Source organism: Littorina saxatilis, linkage group LG9, assembly GCF_037325665.1.
Source record: "Littorina saxatilis isolate snail1 linkage group LG9, US_GU_Lsax_2.0, whole genome shotgun sequence".
NCBI lineage: Eukaryota > Metazoa > Mollusca > Gastropoda > Littorinimorpha > Littorinidae > Littorina > Littorina saxatilis.
The window spans coordinates 45,444,258-45,465,934 of NC_090253.1; the positions used below are offsets into that span (position 1 = coordinate 45,444,258).

General features: G+C 41.5%; 2 long non-coding RNA genes across 2 annotated transcripts in view; both read left to right on the plus strand.

Moving 5' to 3' along the window:
• The window catches only part of LOC138976225 (uncharacterized), a 525,645-nt gene extending 504,669 nt beyond the window's left edge, over window positions 1-20,976 (plus strand). The window contains exon 3 of the long non-coding RNA XR_011458914.1: window positions 20,731-20,976. This is a non-coding gene — a long non-coding RNA (uncharacterized lncRNA). The remainder of the gene's footprint in view (window positions 1-20,730) is intronic.
• On the plus strand, window positions 10,136-16,298 carry LOC138976210 (uncharacterized). Its single transcript, XR_011458907.1, has 3 exons — window positions 10,136-10,495; window positions 12,370-12,488; window positions 16,174-16,298. It is a non-coding gene; the product is annotated as an uncharacterized lncRNA (long non-coding RNA).
• Window positions 20,977-21,677: the final 701 nt, after the last annotated feature.

Sequence of the window (21,677 nt, forward strand, 5' to 3'; positions counted from 1 at the left end):
CAGACAAATAAATAATGGAATTCATCACCTATGTCATGCGATACACATTTGGTGCAAGTTCTTTCTGACCTCGGGATGTTAAGATAACGTTCTTTCTGTACAGGCAAATTGTTGTTTAATGTTCTAAACTTCATCATTGAAACACATTGCTGATATGGCAGGGTTGTGACGTAGTCTTCACATGCAAAAATATCTTTGAACATTCGATAATTCCAAAACAAATTTTTTGTTCCAATTTCTGTAAACCATTTATGGATATACTGGTCATATAAACTTCTTTTTACTTTCTTTTTAAACCATGTGCTTGAGTATTGAATATTTTCTTGAGAAGTCCAAAGGCCAGAGAGACCAATTTCATTTAAGGTTTTTTTCAATGAAACATAAATACTTGGATTCAATCATCTTGTTGATATACAATTTATAAGTAAAGCAATACACAATACTTGAAAATTTATTTTTATGAATAGGACTAATCAGTTTATACCAATAGCAAAGCATTCTACATTTCATATTAACATCTAGTGGATATCTTCCAAGTTCACCAAATATCATAGCATTTGGAGTTGATTTTTTTAGTTTGAAAACAATTTTATAAAAACGCAATTGAAGTTTAGTAGCAAGTTCACAGGAACCAAAACCCCATACTTCACATCCATACAATAAAATTGGAGCAATCATTTTATCGAACAGGTCAACTTGTATGTCCACAGGTAGTGACAATTGTCTACAAGTGCGCAAAAGAACAAACATTGCCCTTTAGGCACGATCATATAGATTCTTCTGTGCGACTGAAAATGTATTATTATAATTAATCTTAAGGCCCAAGTACATTACATCAAACACTACTTCGATTAAATTGCCATTGTACGTAAACAGTGGTTTATTTCTAATTTTACCTCTGGAAAAAACTATAACTTTCGTTTTGTTTACATTAATATTTAGACGCCATTTTAAACAGTATTCGTGCATTTTGTTTAAACATTCTTGCAGGGTTTTTTCAGACTCTGAGCAGATCACAGTATCATCCGCATACAGTAATAAAAACATTTGAAACAAAGCATTTACATCCGTATCATCCATTCCAGCCACAATAGCCTCTCTTGACATAGATTGTAAACCATTACTGTTTTCCAACAGAAAAGGCTTTAGATCATTTAAAAATAGAGCAAAAAACAACGGTGACAAGTTTTCCCCTTGTCTAACTCCACACAAACTGGGAAAATATCCAGAACACTCACTATTAACTTTAACACAAGATTTGGCATTTTCATACAGATTTCTTACAGTTTTTAAAAACTTCCCATTAACATCAGAACTAACTAATTTCTCCCATAAAAATGCACGGCGAACTTTATCAAACGCTTTTTCATAGTCTACAAATGCACAAAACAGTCGCTTCTTTTTGTTGAGAAAAAAATTTAATATACAATGCAAAGTAAAAACATGGTCTAGTGTTGAAAAACCTGTGCGGAAACCTGTTTGTTCTTGACCTAATTTGTTATTACTCTCCAAAAAGTTTGATAACCTATCATTTAAAATTGCACTGAAAAGTTTTCCGAAGCAGCTGAGTATAGTAATTCCTCTATAATTTGTGGGGTCAGCTTGAGAGCCTTTATTTTTGTACAATGGAATAATTTCACCTACGGCCCATTGTGTTGGAACCTTTCCTGACTGCAAAACAACATTAAACAACAATACATAAATATCAATAAGTCGACCGGTTCGACAGCACTACATTTTGTCTTTTAATTTGGCTGGGACACCCACTTCAACACCCAGGCACCATGCAGTGAATGCAGACTAACACCAGCGCATTTTTTTTTGGGGGGGAAATGAAGCGGTGAAGCCCAAACGGTAAGTAGATCTACACTCATCGCTCAATTCCGCGTTTCGATAGCTTAACCTTGACCGTGTGTCGTCTGCTAGCGCTTTACGTACTGATGTTTGCAAACATATACACGAAGAACACATCCAGCAGTATTATATATGAATGTCACAGGTTCATTAGAACAAAATGAACTTAGTACAGTACTCTTTATTTACATTTAGAGCCTGTGTATGAGTAACAGTGTCGATTGTCTTTCCCTGTGGTACAAAATGTATGGCGGGCCAAATGAGTCAAAATGTCTAAGATACATGCATCATATGTTGAACACGAACAACAAAACTTTTCGGAGGTAAGAAAGCAATCTACATCTAAATGACCAGTTGTAAGTGTTTGTTTTTCATAATTTTAAGCTATTCCTTGGGTTGTTGTGGTTGTTGTTGAAGTTTTTTGTTCTGATCTAAGACAATGTACAGCGCGGAGAGCATAGATTACTGTGGTTTGCGCTATATAAGCTGTCATTATAAATTTTATTAGTAGTATTATTAGTAGTAGCAGTATTAGTAGAATTAGTATTTATATTAATGTTGTAAAGAACACTGTACAAAGAGTTGTATTATATGTTCCGACATAGCAATAAGATATTTACCCCAAACCGAGAAAAGTACACACAAAGTAAATAAGTTTTGTTCAAAGAATTTAAGACAACAGTTTTTTGTAACAAGTGTATAATATCAATTATTCTTTCTCACTTTACAGAAACCATGAAAAGAGCTTACCAGGACCTACATCCGTGCACAGATACTGATGGTCCTTCCTCTATCTATTTAACGTCTTCAGCATCAACCAATAAGGTAAACTGGGCTAATTGTGTTATTTGTCAAGAAGACACAAAAGAAAAGACTGTTTGTCCAAGCAATGGCAGGCGTCACATATCTGGATACCAGTATGTGGCTGACAACCTTACACAATTCCATGAACTTGGGTATCATTTCTCGGATGTTGATTTCTGTGCTTTTGATAATGGATCAGGAATTGTGGAGACTTTCCAGACACATGGTGCTATCTGGCACAAAACTTGCAGAGACAAAATTAGTACACGTATGGTTGAGAGAGCGAAACAAAAGCAGCAGACAGATGTTGTTACTTCAAGTCCTGCAAAGACAAGAAGAAAAGTTCTCCAGCATGAACGTGACTGCTGCTTTTTCTGCGGAGAACCTGCTGGTACAAACGTTCTTCACAGGGTGTCTACAATGGAAGTGGACGAAAAAGTCAGGAAGAAAGCTACCTTGCTGAAAGACCAGGTCCTGCTTCAAAAGCTAGCTCCTGGAGACATGATTGCCACTGACTCTGTCTACCGCAACAAGTGTCTCCAACTCTTTTACAAGCGAGCTTCAAAAGCAGAAACAAATACACCTTCTGAGCCCGACTGTGAAATGTTGAGAAGCATTGCCTTTGCAGAACTTGTTTCATTCATAGAGAGTTTTCAGCATAATGATACAACTGCCCCCATATTTCATATGTCCAGTCTCACGCAAATGTACAAGTCCAGATTAGAAGCACTTGGTGTGGCAACAACGTCAGTACACTCAACAAGACTTCGACAGAAACTGTTAGATGTCTGTCCGATGCTCCAGGAATGTTCAACAGGAAAAGGGAAAGACATTAAGCTGATTTTTAAGCGTGATGTTGAAGAGGCTATTCAGAGAGCTACTGACCATGACTCAGAGGCTTTACTCATAGCGCAAGTAGCCAAAATTGTTCGCCGAGAAATGTTCCAGACTACACAAGACTTTGTGGGGTCATTTGATGAGAATTCACAGGAAAAATCAGTTCCCCGTGCCCTAAGCGCTTTGATAGCAATGATTCTAGATGGACCAGGAGCTGTTTTCAAGAACAGCGTCTTCACAGAAGATACAGAGATAGATCAAACCCAGGCGGCCTTGACTCTGAGCCAGTTGATCTTCTTCAACAGCAGAAAGCGACTGTACACAAAAACTGCACAGGCAAACCATCGCAGTCATTCAAAAAGTAAAGAAACGCCCATCCCTGTGTACCTTGGCTTAAAAATACACGCTGAAACAAGGAAAAAAGAGCTGGTTGATTGTCTGTATCATCTAGGACTGTCAATCTCGTACGACAGAGTAATGTCCATCTCCACAGATGTAGCCAACACAGTCTGTGCAAAGTATGAAGCCGATGGCGTTGTTGTTCCACCAGGACTGACATCCAATCTGTTCACAGTTGGTATGGTTGACAACATTGACCACAACCCAACTTCAACAACTGCAACTGATTCCTTCCACGGCACAAGCCTTTCTCTCGCACAACAGCCAGCAGTTTCTGACCCAAAAGCAGCACACCTCAAAATCAACCCTAACCTTCAAGGTAAACGATCTGTGGACACCCTTCCTTGTACCTACACACTTGTACCGCAGATTGAGAGAACGAAGGATGCTCAAATTCCTACTGTTTTTGGGCCGTGCAAACCGGATGTCAGCGAGAAAATTGCGAAGAACTGTACGCAAGATAAATGGCTTGACAATACCTGCCGTGTCATCGCTGCTGATTCCACACAAGACGTGATCACGTTTACCCATCAGCAAGGAAAGCACGACGAACCCCTTAGCAATGATGACCAAGCCTCTGCTGCAACTATTTCAACCCATTCTGATCCTATCAGTACCGTTGAAATTGATGTTGAGAACACATCTGTTTCATGGGGTGCTTTTCATGCATCTAAACAAGTTCACCAATGCGACAGGGAGGCACAGATAGCCCTGTTACCACTCTTGCAGGACAATTCCCATTCTCCCTCCCTAATTAAGCATGCGATGTACACCATAGCTGCATTGCGTGTTTTAGGCGGTTGGCTTGCTGGGAGTGGCTGGACAAGTCTTGTGGAATCTGCTGGTGTCATGAGAGGAGGTGTTGCAGACTCTCTGCTGAAGGTTACCCATGTGGCAAGAACGAGACTGGCCCATGAGGTTACTGCAGCTGCACTTCATTTCATGCAGCATGCAGCCTTCAAACAGAGACAGAAAAAAGAGGAAAACTTTGAAGACTGGTGCAAGATCCAGAGTGAGAAACAGCCAATGTTTGCCTACTGGAGTCGAGTTTTGCAGCTTGAACTGAACGTACTGCAGCTTGTCTACGCAATTCGGACTGCAAACTTTGATGAGTTTGTCCAAGCACTGGCGGTTCTGATTCCATGGTTTTTCGCACTGGACCACATACACTATGCGCGGTGGCTTTCTGTGCATCTGCGTGACATGTGTCAGCTGTTGACAAGGATTCCATCCGTGTATCAAGCCTTCTGTCTGGGTGCATTTGTCGTCAACAAAACTCGGCGGCCATTCTCTTCCATTGCACTTGACCACGCACATGAGCAGTGCAATGCCTTGGTGAAAGGGGATGGAGGTGCGATCGGACTAACAACGAATCCAGTGGCACTGCGAAGGTGGATGGTGGCTGGACCAGAGATTGCACGAATTGTGCAGAGCTTTGAGCAGCAACTACCTTCACATGCGTCTCCTAAGCTGTAACATCATGAGCAGTCTGTTGCATTTCAAAAGACTTTCAAGATGAATGTTGAAAAGCTTATTGCAGCATTTAAAGAAGTCGTCAATCCTTTTGAAGACGACAGTGAGGTTCTTTATGCTATGGACACGAAAGTTGTGGTCGAAAACTGTGATGGGAAAGCAGTCCAGAGTGTCATCGAAGTCGGACAGCAGCAATACAACGACTTTGTAAAAGAAAGACTCATGGAAAGAACAACACCAGTAACATCTCCATTGCACCGAAACCACCTGAAAGTCTTCGTTTGCAAGAAGACACCACAGAAGACTGCAGTTACCATGCTGCGCAATGACTGCTCACTGTTTTCAAGACTGTTCATAGCCTGCCAAACAAGAAAAGGCAATCTGCCCGAGTTTTTCCGCCATGAAAATCAACCAGCACCCCCGGCACTCAGCAAGAATGGAGAAATGAGGACGGGCCAAAAGTCGGACCTTCTCCACTGCCTTGAACGTGTGGTTGGCTGTGATTCTTCTTTGGTTTACGAGCCTAGGGGAGAGAAGTTTGATGATGAGCTGCCTACTACTGATGACCCAGGCTTCATGGAAGTGCCTGACCTTCAAACTGAGGATGTCCTTCATGGACTGGAAAAGGCTCCTTGTCTTGAAAATCCAGAGCTGAAGGAAGACCTGCTGTCAGCGTGCTCACTGAGCTCCACACACGTTACAAGTAAGTCTGCTCGACCAAAGAATGCATTTGCAGAAGTTGATGCCAGGATACTTGATGGTGCTTTCATTGTTCAGTTTCTGTCTCCAAAGACATCACGCACGTTTCAGGAGTATGCAGATTTCGTCTTTATACCATACGTGCTTTCTCAGCTGGAAAACGTGTCAAGAGTGGATGTTGTCTGGGATATCTACCTTCCTGACAGCTTGAAGTCCTCAACACGGCGGAAACGTGGCCATGGGCAGCGACGGAAAGTGACTCCAAGTTCCCCAATTCCATTAAACTGGATGAGCTTCCTTCGAAACGATGGCAACAAAGAAGATTTGTTCCAGTTTCTCGCAAGAGAACTGATCCGCCAGAAGGTCACGGACAAAGTTGTCATTGCTACATGTGGAGAAAAAGTCCTCTGCTCTTCCCCTGATGTTATCCTATCCACCATTGATAGTTGCAGTCAAGAAGAAGCGGACACACGCATGTTTCTTCATGCTGCTCACTGTATTGCACAAGGACACAGTAGAATCGCGATACGAACTGCAGACACTGACGTTGCAGGGTTCGACACTAGCGGGGGCGGGGGGCGGAACGCCCCAGAGTCATGTGTTCCGCCCCAAACATTGCTAAAGCTTGGGGCCCACTCCGCCCCAGAATAAATTCCAACAATGAAAAACCGAAAATTCTAATGCCAGAGCCAATCACTAAAAATCGCCAGTCAAAGTCGTCACTGAAATTTGCGTTACGATCAATGCCGCAGTCAAGAAAAGAAAACATTGAAATCGTCGAAGGACAATGCCGCAAGGGAAATAACTCCCAGATTGCGCTCTTTAGCGTGAGAGATAAGTATCGCCTTCAAATGCCAAACGCAAAATGTGGCGACACATCCCTCGTGTAAAAAGACATGGAAATGAAGATTCAAGATGAAGAACAGGGTGGAGAGAAACAAAACAAGAGGCGAAGCCTTCAAGGCTCACGTAAGAAATCGACAAACGGTAACACAAACTCAATCACTCCGTCACATACACACACACACACAGTAAGCATAGGTGACACTGTGCAAGAAAGCGAGACACTAGATCTAGATCTGTCTGTCTGCATGTAGCCTACTTACAGGGACACGACAGCCAACTAGTCTCGGCCCGCTCAAAATAATGACCGAGACTTTCAGTAATTCCTTCGCGTGACGTCTAACCCTCTTACGTCATAATGTGACGTCTTCAAATGACGAAATTTTAAAGTTTCTACCACAGACATACATACATACATGTATACATACATACGCACGCACGCACGCACGCACGCACGCACAGACAGACAAAAGTTAGCATCGCATAGGCTACACTTACGTGAGCCAAAAAGGAGACCGATGCAGCCAAAAGCGCGAAGCGCTGTCGTAATTTCAATGTCAAATGGTTGAAAGAATTTTCCTGGCTTCAGTACGATGAACAAAAACAGACAATGCATTGCCGCACGTGAATACTGAGAGTGGGCCCCAGATTTTTGTTTTCCGCCCCAGCAATTTCCATCTCTGGGGCCAGTGTGGCCCCAGGCCAAATAAGTTAGTGTCGACCCCTGCGTTGTTGTCCTTGCCATTTATTTTGCTGAAAAGTGGCATGGTAATGAGCTGTGGGTATCATTTGGTTCGGGGAAGCATTTTCACCACATTGCTGCACACAAGATTGCTGGTAGTCTTCCGCCTGAAAAGGTCAGTGCCCTGCCAGTTTTCCACGCATTAACAGGATGTGACACCGTGTCCTTTTTCTCGTCAAAGGGAAAGACAACAGCATGGACAACTTGGGCAGCTTTTCCAGAAGCAACTTCAGCTTTCCTTGAACTTGCTGCAATGAGAAAACCTTTCAGCGATTGCATCAGCAAGATTGAACAATTTGTTGTCTTGATGTATGAGAACAGCACATCGTCAACAGTCAATGAAGCAAGGCAACGCTTGTTCTCTCAGAAGTGCCGTTCCATTGAGAACATTCCTCCCACCTCCGATGCTCTGCATCAGCATGTCCTCCGCGCTGCCTACCAAGCAGGGTTTGTATGGGGGCAATCTCTGGAGAATGCTCCCTCTCTACCTTCTCCAAAGGACTGGGGTTGGACCAAAGAAGAAAAAGAGGGGTGGAAGCCCTTGTGGACCACATTGCGCCAGGCTGAAGATTCCTGTTACGAACTGATTCGCTGTGGGTGCAAGAAAGGCTGCAAGGCAAGGTGCAAATGTGGAGCTGCAGGTCTTCAGTGCACCGCCCTTTGCAACTGTGGCGGGGACTGTGGGGAAGAGTAACAGCTCTAAGGGTCAGCTGCAAGTTTTGTGAGTTGTCAAACATTCCTTTGGTACACTGACGATTCAAATAATGTTGTGTTCAAGTGTTTGTTGGAAAACGTGTTTTGTTTATGTAGATATTTTGTTGTAAGATCGTTATTTGGAGGCAAACATCTTTCGCTCCCGGTAGTGATGACCTATATTTCAGCAAAAATAGGTCATATGGAAATATGTAAACTTGTCAAAGATAATCAAAAGGTTACAGACTATTGCAGGCATTTATTTGGTTAACTGTTATTGATATTACCTCGTGACTAAACAAAAAGCATTTATTGATCCTTGTGACTGTGACAGAATGGTTGGAGACTGTCGAGGGCACACCGTATAACCTACTTTTGAAGGGTCGGTACCCTGTGTCTGTCATTGAAAACGCTTACCCTTAATTAAATATATTAATCTACATGCTTTCCACTCTTTTGTTTGAAAATGCACGCTTTAAATTAATTTTCAGACGCCACACAACGCTACAATGGGGTTCCGGGCAGCTATGACCTATTTCTAATCTAATGTAGGTCATCACACATATGAATCGATCAAGTGTTTAGAAAAGCTTGCAGATTAATGCAGGACATTTTGTGATCGACTGTTTTAAATTATATCCCTGTAACAAAAAAGCATTTATTGATCGGTGTAACGTTTTCACCGAGTGTCTGAAGACTGTCGAGGGCATACCGTGTGACCTACTTTTGAAGCGTCGGTACCCAGTGTCTGTCAATACAAACGCTTGCCTCTATTAAAAATATTCATCTACATGCTTTTTCAAACACGTGTGTAAAAAAGGCATGCTTCGAACTCGATTTGCATTCTAATGGGGGTGTTTGTTGCCCAACATGCTCACTACAATGCAGTTTTTCAGCAAGACCGTATACTTGTAGCAATGTCCACCGCTCGTGGTAACGGCAGTGAAATTGACAAGAAGAGCGGGGTAGTAGTTGCGCTGAGAAGGATAGCACGCTTTTCTGTACCTCTCTTCGTTTTAACTTTCTGAGCGTGTTTTTAATCCAAACATATCATATCTATATGTTTTTGGAATCAGGAACCGACAAGGAATAAAATGAAAGTGTTTTCAAATTGATTTAGAAAATTTAATTTTGATCATAATCCCAGCGAAGCTGGAGGTATCCCACGAACCACAGGCACTCGTCACGAGGTGGGCGTGGCCTATGGCTGTCACTTGTGATGGACGGGGGGTCTTTTCTTATGGTTTATACAAGGTATGATACTGATTCTCTCGACCTCGTCGGCAAACTTCGCATTCCTGCCAAACACAGCTTAGCAAAGCAAAACAACGGCTATGATAAAATCAAGTATACATTAAACTATCAGGCAGCTACAGATTTATACCAATTAGACGTTGCTACGGCTGTTATTTTGCAAAACGGCACGGATTTTGGCACACAAAAACCCACGTTGTTCTAGACCGAACGGAAGTTACGTATGACTTACTTCCCCTAATAATCAAACCAAGACAACAAGCTGTGCCTTCATTGGCTGAAGGAAAAATATTGCGCGAAATCTGACGTGTAGATCTGTTGTAGATTTGAGAAAACATAAGGTTGGTTACTAATCTTGAATGAAATAGTAAGATTGTTTTTGTTGCTCAAGACTGTTACTTTTATGGAGCTTTTATCAATGTCTGTCCAAAATTGCGCACCATAAGAGAGAGGGAGGGAGATAGAGAGGAAAGAGAGAAATTTTGTTTCCCATCCACATCAGTTACGGCAGAGATCTGTAGCAAGGGTATCGCCGAGACACAGTCTGCGCAACAAAGGTCCCGTTTCGCGCAATCGCGTCCTCATGTGCCAAAGCCACTTCCGGTTCAGAGATAATACAGACGCACAACGTGCTCGTTTCTCTGCAGCGGAGATTCGGATACGTTTTTGGAAATTTGGATAAAGCAGACTGCGCTCACCATGGGCTCAAATTGTGCACTTGTGAATTGTCCAGCTAAACGGACCATCAATCGTGGACTATCTTTCTTCAAAGTGCCTAAGAAAGGTGTGAACGATGAGTGGAGAAGTCAACTTTTGCAAAAGATCGGTCGAAAGGGTTCAACCCAGACACTGCCAACATTTGTTCCCGACACTTTCTGCAATCTTGCTTCCACACAAGTGAGTATATATCAGATATCAGATGTTTTTGAATGCGCAATGGTTTGCAGAGTATGTTTAGCGCTAAATGGCCCGTCCATACACTCCCGTCCGACCCTGTCCACATTTGACTTATGCTCAAAACGGCGCACCGCGTCGTGCTATGATCGCGAAGCGTTATTTGCAGAAGAATAGCGCGTGTTCTAATTTCTATGACACAGACATAGAACGACGGAAATTTGACCAATCAGAGCAAACCAGAGCGATGACGTCAGCTGCTCGCGGCGCGGCAGTCGAATGCAACTGAACCTTCTTGTCAGCTGACCCGCTCCACTGATACCGCGTTGTGAAAAAAATCGTCGATGTGTGGCCACTCGGCAAATTCCGCGCGACGCACAAAACGGCCTGCGGCGCATAGAGCGTAAAACGGCGGCCAAGTCTGGACAGGGCTTTAGCGTCATACTGCTTTCCGAAGGAAGACTGAGAAATCAGCCCGAATTTCTATGTGAGTAACCTAACAGTAACACTGGCAATGTCAATGTGATGCAGTAGCTGGCAAGCAGTACTATAAATACTAGCCCAGAGTTGCAGGCACTAGGTCAACCCCACCTGCCCCTTGTTACCCCCACCCCCATACTTCGCTGCCAGCCAGCCAGCCAGCAGCGGTCACTGAGTGCAGACTTTGGAGAGTACCATGTATATGAAAGAGGTCAGCTGTGCAGGATTAAGAGCAGTGCTGAACAAGTTCTTGCTCAAATAAAACCATTACCATGTAACTGTTTCCAACGAGTTAATGTAACTATGTTGATATCATTGTAAGAGCATGAGCGAATTGCTTTATAATCTTGAACTTTAGCATTGTAAATTCATTGCTCACTATTTTTATTTAGTGGCATTTAAAGGCATATTAACTCGATGAATATACACGCTAACTGCTTTACCAACAGCTGGGGACATGCTAAATTAAGTTCCCTGCAAAATATTGTGGTCTAGGAACAATGTTGAGATATTTGAATTTTTATTTTGATCTAGATCGTCCTATTTATAGATTTGCCAAGAGAGGGAACGTTGACGCAAGGGAAATAACTCCGCGTCTTTGTTGACATCCTCACTTTTTCAGAGGCTAGAACAAGCTGTAATGCATGTATATGGTCCGCGCATTGCGACATATCGTCATTATATGGCCTTATGATGCATTTGACATCGATTGTGGGCAAACTACACTTTGTAAACACGGTAGCGCGTTCATATGCCTTTAAGCCTCCAATTTTGCATGTAGGCATTCTCTCATCATTTTTGTCGATTAAATGTCTAAATGACTTTATTTTGCTTAAGTTTGGAGCTCAATCTATCAATTATATTCACGACAAATATTCGTGCAGGGACTTGCATCAAAAATAAGTAAAATATGCTACTTGACTGTGAATGTGATGAATTTACAATGCTGAACTGAGGCTTTAGCAAAGTTCAAGATTACATGTTCTGACTTCTGCGTCTGCTCACCTTAATCTAAATCACACACCACGTTAGTAGGGTAACGATCTAGCACACTAAAAAACACTGGGTTTCCTATAAATACCAAGGTCAGCCAGTAGTGTTACTAGTAATACTAGTTAGCACCTATGGATTTGAACACAACGCGAGGCATACTGATTGTGCAACATTACACAGAAAAAAAGATATTATAGCTTTACACGTGATGATGAATTGCAGTATACTACATCATAATTTTCATACTGATACAGTGATAGTAATAATTATGATAATTTAAGATAATTTGTGTGTGTCATGATTTCATCTTAATTCTTATGATGTGTACCAACTACAATAGCTTTCAAATCGATCAATAAGTGAATAAAATCAAAATTTATTTTTTCTTGTTTGCCTCTTTACAGCTCCCAAGGGCCACATGAGACTCACACCTGGAAGTTTCAGTTTGCCAACACTGTGTATGCCAGTCAAATCTGTTGAAACGCCACAACCACAGCCTCAACCACAGCTTCGGAAACTACCCGTAAGTGTATGGTTTAATTGTACATACAGTGGACCCCTCTTTTAAAGAACCCCCAGTATGTCAGATTTCCTATTAAGTATTAGACATCCTCTCCTGTCTGAAAAGAATCTAAATAGAGAAATCAGGTCTAAAAAAGGGGTTCCACTGTCATGTGTTTGACTTTGTTTTCTGTGTACACAGTCTACAATTACTTCTTCTGCGTTTGTGGGCTAAACATTTTACGTGTATGACCGTTTTTAGACAGCCATACGCCACTTTCGGAGGAAGCATGCTGGGCATTTTCATGTTTCTATTATTACCCACCGAACTCTGTATAGATTACAGGATCTTTTTGGTGCGCACTTGGTCTTGTGCTTGCGTGTACACACGAAGGGGGATAAGGCACTAGCAGGGCTGCACATAAGTTGATCGGGAGATCGGGAAAATATCCACCTGAAATCACCAGGCGCGGCCTGGATTTGAACCCACAACAGGCCGGTGTCTTACCACCAAGCCATTGCGCCTGTCAGTCTACAATTACATTTACAAGCTGTACCTATTTTGCAGGAGTGCAGTTTTACAGCTACAAGACAACCATGTTATTGTTACAGGTGTTCTGTAGCTCAGTCACGATTCTATTTCTATCATTTATCAACAGTTTGGATGATATTATGAATTTATTACAAAAACAAAAAAAAGTATTTAACTTAAAAAAAAACAAGAAGGGAAAGTTGTTGGAACGTTGTTATTGACAATTTTACGTTCTTTCTTTCTTTATTTGGTGTTTAACGTCGTTTTCAACCACGAAGGTTATATCGCGACAAAATGTTACGTTACATATGTTGACCCAACGGTCTTTTAAGCGCAGAGTCAAACAATAAACAACAAGAACTTAGCTTGACTGATTTACTTGTCTGTGGCTGTGCACTTAAAAGACCGTTGGGTCGACATATTTGTGACAACAACTTACCTTTATGGTTTTCCATAAATCCATTTATGTTCTGAATTTGTTTGTGCTAACAACCCAAGGGAGACAACCACTTCACACAATCATACTATGAAACAAGCCAACACTGTGATTGCGAATGTTGTTGCTGGATCTACCCAGCGACTGCATTTTTGAGAAAACCAACGTATTTATACATATCATCAATCAAAAATGCATACTGTTTAGCACCAAATTTGGATACATAATCATCATCAATCAATCAATCACTATGAGGCTTATATCGCGCGTATTCCGTGGGTACAGTTCTAAGCTCAGGGATTTTTAAAAAAAAATTTTTTATTGTATGCAATTTATATCGCGCACATATTCAAGGCGCAGAGATTTATTTATGCCGTGTGAGATGGAATTTTTTACACAATACATCACGCATTCACATCGGCCAGCAGATCGCAGCCATTTCGGCGCATATTCTACTTTTCACGGCCTATTAAAGTACCCGAAATTGTGAGAGTATCTGGTCGACTAGATGGACAATTGCCTCCCTTATTATATCACACCGGCCTTCTCACAATAAATACTAGCTGCCTTACAGTCACCTGGCAGCAGGTTAAATGCAACATTATTTACATCACAATCATTGAAATTTGTTTTACAGGTTAATGCAACATTATTTACATCACCATCATCGAAATTTCAGGCCTGGGAATAAGTAAAAGTGGTTTGGGCGTACTGACGGGAAAATGTTGCGTTAATGTTGCGTTTTAAGCATTTTAAGGGCACACAGAGGCTCTTTTCTTACACAATTAGAAAAGGACTTCGTCGTAAATACGACGAAAGGCGTATCATTCCCAGGCCTGAAATTTGTTTTACACACTGGGGACCAAGTTTCCCCTCTTTTTACATCACTGGCGGTAAAACGCCCTCAAATTGTATGTACAGCAGGAAAAAAGTTTGTAAACACTTTTATTGGCCCTCACTTGCCCTGTTTACAGACCCACTGTAAGCCACCAAATATACCCTTACAGTGAATTTGTATAAGGTTATCTTGCGCCTTACTAGGTATCGCAAAACAAACAAACAACCCAAAACCCAACATGTGCATTGTTTTTAGACAGCACATGCCAGTAACAAAAATGAACAATGGGCATTCCCTTCCATGGTAATACGTTGCACCATCTACAGACCTGTTGTAAGACACCAAATGTACGTGCCCTTACCGTCCATTTGTAGAAAGGTTATCATGCCCATAATTGTTATCCACAAAAGCATCAATATATACATTGTTGTCAGTATCGGCAGAACCTTATGTGTTATTAACATATCAATTGAAAAACAATCTTGCGATATTGTAACTAGCGGAAAAGGAAGACCTTGATTCAAGAACATCTATGTAATTGAAAGCGAAACCAAATTCTGCACAAAAGGGTGACCACCCTGGATTTGAACCCATTCTTTAATTTGGACACCAAAGTCTAGCGCTTTACCAATTGAGCTAAAATTCATACCCCATTTTAACACATACCAACATTCAAGGGCGAGTAGGTGTTGCATTTCAAAGTGCACATGTCAAGGTCTCTTCTGCTTATCATGGTACTAACTGACTCACGTGCTATTTGTGAAACACTTCCATTGTTATCCAGTTGCTCTAGCGCTGAGAGTTTAAACTCCAATGTGTAGGAAATCATTTGCGGGATCTTGTCACACTGAGATCTTTGCAGCGCGCGAAATATTTTCAATTTCTGAAAAACAACAACAGAACACTTAATAATATTTTTAATTCATGGGTGAAACTGATCAGAATTGAAAATAAGGAAAATAAGGCCGGGGTCCAGGGGCCGCTGAGACCCTGGTGGGGTGCAGGGGCAACGCCCCGGTAGGGGAACCGGGGGGCAAAGCCCCCCGGAAAAAAACGAAAAATCAGGCTTTTAAGGGTAAAAGTAGGCCTATCCTGGTATCTCAAACATACAAATTTGCTCATTAAACAATGCAACAAATGCCAAGCTGTAGTCCGATAATTCGCGCGCCCAGTGAAACAAAGACTCAGCAATGTCCGGTCACTGTGTTAGGAAAAATACGGATCGGACCGCCGGCAACAAAATTGTTCTTTTAATTTTCTTTTAATTTAAAAAAAAATATTTTTTAAGATTTTCAAAATAAGGAATTCCTTATTTAACCAATTTCATTTGGCCGATTTCCGCCCTGAGGCGGAAAAGTTTCACCCATGTTAATTTCACCTTACTCTAAGTCTAATGACATGGGTGCAACCTGGAAAATTCCAAAAAACTGCAAAAGTTGGGCGGGGTCTGGGAGGCTTCGCCCCCCATAAGCTGAAGCTTTTTTAGTATTTAAAATGCAAAAAAAACAACCTCTCCTGGAACAAAAACATACAAAGTAAACCATACTATTCATCCTAAAATGTGTGCTCTCACTAGTCTTAGTGATTCATGAATCATTATTATGCTCGTCAACTTTTCAAAAACCGGCACTGCCGGCAGCCGATGAAACCAAAAACCGGTTGCCGGCGTGTAGCCGGCAGAGTTGCACCCATGTAATGATAAAAAAAAATAGGGGGTGGGCGTAAAAAAATAGGGGGTGGGCGTTTACTAGGCACCGTACCCTGTGCGCATAATTTGACCAAAACTAGGGGGTGGGCGTTTACTCGATACTGGGCGTATACAAGGTAGTTTACGGTTCTTGAATCAAGGTCTTCCTTTTCCGCTAGATTCACTCATCACTGTTGCATTTTTATAATTACAGGTTCGGCGCCAAGCCCCACCAGATGTCCTGAGACTGAGAGTCAACTACTTCACACTTGAAGATGTTCGAAAGGATAGCCTTAGTGTTGGAACTCTAGATTTCACAATTAAAGTTGCCAGACAGAATTCTCACTTGTTGATGCTGCATGAAATGATGAATGCTTGCAAGTATGCATGAAATCGATTAGTGTGCATGTTAAACTCTCTCTCTCTCTCTCTCTCTCTCTCTCTCTCTCTCTCTCTCTCTCTCTCTCTCTCTCTCTCTCTCTCTCTCTCTCTCTCTCTCTCTTTGTAACACAAACAAACACACACACTTGAGTTATTCCTGTGGTCTTTGGCCTGGATTCCAGCGGGACATTTTCTTGTCACAGTGTGGGATCCTGAAGACAAAATCACAAAATCAATGAAATACTTGATAAACATCTGAAAGCTTCTTCAAATTGAATATTAAACTTAAAATCCGCATTCATTTTCTAATATTTTATATTAACAACTAAGGTTGCCACACTGAATTCTCACATTCGTATGCTTCATTAATGCTCTCTCTCTCTCTCTCTCATACACACACGCGCATGCAGACGCACACACACTTACTAGTGTTGTTCCTTTGGTCTTGGTTCAGGCCTGTCATCTTGTTAGGATTCCTGAAGATAAATCAATCGCATAATCGATCAACAGCTTCAACTTCAAATGGAACATTGAACTGTTTAAAGAATCAGGAATACCTTTTAGAAACAGACAATGTCATTCTTATGATTTTATTCAATAATTTTTAAGAGTAGACCCGAGACATACCCAGTGCAAGGGACTCCAAACCCGATGTCGATCTTTCAAATGTTTTACGTTTTCATGTGGCGATTAGATCTAAAAAAAAAAATCAGCGAAATACCATTTCTTATGCTAAAGTAAACAAACGGTTTGATCGGGTTCATTAGAAATACTTATTTCTAGTATTAACTTCGAATTCATCACTGGGAGCAACACAGAGAAATACCCAGTAGTCTAGCTTCGAAAACGATGTCGATCGCTCGCATTCACCGATTCAGTGTTTACGTTTTTCTGTGGCGATTAAAACTCGAAATTCCGCGTTTCACTACCATCTCGAATGCTGAAGAACAAACAATGCATCCACTTAAGATATATATTACCATTGTTAACTTCGATTTAACCACTAGGAGGATAAAAATAACAACCAACCTGAACAATTCTAGATATAATATCGAGCAGAGGTCCATCCATTTCTGCTTCACCGGAAGTAAGCTGGGCACACTTCGCGTTATTTGGCGCTGTGCGAGACCCCGCAAGCAGTATTATGTAGCGGCGCGCGCAGAGTTGGCGATCCCCTTGCTACAGTATCTTTGGTTACGGGTTGGTTGTTGATGTAGAACGATAGCAAAGCAGTCAGGTCAGATAATGCACACAGCACGAGACGCTTGCAGAGAAGGATATACAATCAGGGTTCTTGCATGCTTACAGTGTGATCTTTCTTGCTATTTTTCATCAATGAACATGCCACAGCAAAACATATTTAACCCAATTGTACTTTGTGGTTTATGTTGAGAGTGAAGTTAGGATTTATCTTTTCAAGAAGTAGACTCTGCAGTCGTTCAGGCTATCCAAATAATCTAATTTGCAGGCTTAGATTCCCAGTTAGCTAGCACACAAAGAGCACCAAGTGCAGTGACATCTGTGTACAGTACAGAGTAGGGCAAAAGAGCTTGACCCATCTGTGCAATTATAAGTTGATCAAAATGCTAATCGAATTGATTGAAAATTAAGCAGATAATACCCTCCTGCTGCATATTTTATGCACAAATTTTTTTCAACAAAGTAACTAATTGTTTACAGGTTCTAGTGTTCATCACAAGACATATTCTTATTTATATTTTTATTTTCAGAAGCCATATACTCAGGATCATTCCACATCTCATACCTGCATGTGCATACTTCGAAACCATTGAAGAAGTCACACATGAGTAATTATATCATGGTCCTTCATATATATTTATTTCAAATTAAATCTTTCATTAAACAACTCCATATGTTACTAATTCATACCAATGTACAACAACACAATTTAGCAACAACAATATTCACAATTATTACAACACTTCTTTCGACACACACACAAACACACATACTGTTTGGAATCATACTGCTAAAGTTGAACGAACACATTTAACAGCAATATGCAAGCATTCATTCTTGTATTCAAGAAACATGCAAGTATATAGCGCAGTTGGTAGCGCGCTGGATTTGTATTCAGTTGGCCGCTGTCAGCGTGAGTTCGATCCCAGGTTCGGCGGAAATTTATTTCAGAGTCAACTTTGTGTGCAGACTCTCTTCGGTGTCCGAACCCTCCCCCCGTGTACACTACATTGGGTGTGCACGTTAAAGATCCCACGATTGACAAAAGGGTCTGTCCTGGCAAAATTGCTTAGGCACAGTTAATAATTGTCTACCTATACCCGTGTGACTTGGAATAATAGGCCGTGAAAGGTAAATATGCGCCGAAATGGCTGCAATCTACTGGCCGTATAAAATTTCATCTCACACGGCATCACTGCAGAGCGCCTAGAACTGTACCCACGGAATATGCGCGATATAAGCGTCATTGATTGATTGATTGATTGATTGAAGTATACACTCTTCTTTCGTCTTTCAATAGACATGTTTGAGTGTTTATGGAGTAGTTTTATTTCTGGATGGTGAGCCGAGATAAAAAAAATTTAAAAAAATTAAAAAAAACACACATGTTGATCGTATAATAGTGAACAATAATCATAAAGTGCATATTTTGTCAAAGTGTTGGTGTCGAAAATATGCACGAGGGAGCCCACATTCACTGCCAGCATGATAGTTTGACTGCTGTTTGAAAAAGTTAACACATGATGGTAGATCTAGTACTCATAATCTTGGATGTGCAGGTTTTGGAAAGAACAGTGCGTCATATTTATTTGCAGAAAATGTGTATCGGGACTGTGAGGCTTTTCATCACTTGCCTGAACATTATTATCCCTTGGTATAATTAAGGTTCATAAGGGTCGGCGGTCAATAAAACCCTCAGTAGATTTGTTTCCAAACATCGTCAACTGCAGTGTTGCTCTTAGGCCTAAGTTTTTTTTTCTCTCACTGATCCACACTTTTTTTTCCTGATTTGAAGCACTGTTGTGACCACTGGCTAATCAGCCTGCTGTCCGGTACATTTTGACATGTTGGAGGCCCTCTGATTGAAAAAATGTTGTAATAAATCTTGAAAAAGTTGGCCGCTAAGGTAAATCCACTTCCTCTCCACTGTATAGTTCTTGTCCATCAGACTGTTACTGAAACAAACAGTTCAGAATATCATTAGTGCGTATAGTCCTTAAGCCAACACACTTCAGCTTTTTTCGTTCACCTCTCCATCTACTTATTTGTTTTGCTTGTGTACGTAGAACACTCACTCTCTTATCACACAGAGTTTCTCAAATAAAAAAAGAAACAAAACTAAAAACAGAGGAAACAAGCAAACCACAACCAAGAAGAAGAACAACCTAGCTAAAGACAAGCTGTTTTGCATAAACGCAAACATGTGCATAACTCAAAATGGTAATTAGACAGGTAATTAATCATGTCTAAAAGTCAATTCCTAGAAGTGTGTAAATACTGAAATAGTCAAAGCTCTAACTAAAAATGTAAAATAAAAATGTATCACTCACACACACACACACACACACACACGCACGCGCACACACACACCTAAAGTGTGGATGGTTACCTAAGAGGCGGCACTGGGTGCAGTGCCTTTCTAGTGCACTTGCACTACAACAGCACTGGGTGCAGTACTCGCTCCGGCATCGAAGAATTTTGCACTAAAAAATGCACAAAATTTGACCTATTTCGTCGCCTGTAGAGGACGGAAAGAATGTCATTTTGAACATTGTTATGACATTCTTTCCGTCAAAAAAGTCAATTTAACGGTGTTAAATGAAGCGACCATCCACACAATTAGGTTGCCATCCAGAGTTTAGGTTGCCATCCACGTGTGGATGGTTGCCTTATGGTGATTTTGGCAACCAAACCTGTGGAAACGGGGGTACACACGCACACACACACACACACACACACACACACACACACACACACACAGATGATCTTGTATTTTCTGATAACATGTCCTAATTAAACCATTGAAGAATAGGTGTCTGAACTTACTCAGAGATGAAGAGTTGACCTTCTGTTGTTATTCCTCAAGAGATTAGTACTGCTCATGCATGTCGCCTCGGGTTTTCCGTGTTCGGCCTGCATGCAGTTCCCCAAGCATCCGCTGTGTAAACGGATGTCTCTTTGTCACGTCTGTAGCTCCACTGGATATGAGGCTTCTTGTAAAGTTCTTCTGCAATTTGCTGTTCCAGCACTCAATCAATCAATGAGTCTTATATCGCGCATATTCCGTGCGTATAGTTCCAGGCGCTCTGCAGTGATGCCGTGTGAGATGAAATTTTATACGGCCAGTAGATTGCAGCCATTTCGGCGCATATTTACCTTTCACGGCCTATTCCAAGTCACACGGGAAAAGGTAGACAATTGTTAACTGTGCCTAAGCAATTTTGCCAGGAAAGACCCTTTTGTCAATCGTGGGATCTTTAACGTGCACACCCAATGTAGTGTACACGGGGGGGAGGTTCGGACACCGAAGAGAGTCTGCACACAAAGTTGACTCTGTGAAATAAATTTCCGCCGAACCTGGGATCGAACTCACGCTGACAGCGGCCAACTGAATACAAATCCAGCGCGCTACCAACTGAGCTATATCCCCGCCCACTATCAGTCATCAATGTAGAATACTCCACCTGCAAAAGTGCCAATACCCCTAATAATTATGTGTCAAATAACTTCTGATTTATAATGTAGATCTACACCCGATAGCCGAAATTGTGTGACTGGACAACTGATGTGTAAACCTGATGAAATATAATCTGTATTTGGTATCACTCGAAAATTGCTGCTTCCATATTCAGCTATGAATCTTTAAATTACAATTTGAAACTGATTTACCCCTCCCCTTCGCTTTCAAAAATCACATCAATCTGAGAGAGGAAACATAAAATCCCCTAACTTGTCATTTGCTTCTGGTCGTTAGATCTAAATTACAACTGAACTAGGTGCACAGACTGAGTTTGATCTACTTGAATGAGTCTTCTTCTTCTTGGCGTTCGCAGAGGTTACACAATCAGTCCAGCACTGGTGATAAATGTTGTCGTTTTCTCCAACTCCTGTCGACTGCCGTATAGTTTGGTCTGCAAGGGAGTTGGTGACGGCCACACTTCTTTTCGTTCCTCATCTAGTAAGGGACATCGCTGTAAGATGTGTTCCGCTGTTTGGTCCTCTTGACCGCAGGCACAGGTTGGTGATGGCGCCAGCTTGAACTTTCGGTTCATGTGAGCATTGAGCCTGTTGTGGCCAGTACGCAGCCTGATGAGGTTGACTTGCTGCTCTCTGGACATTGTGTGGTAGTCATCTCTG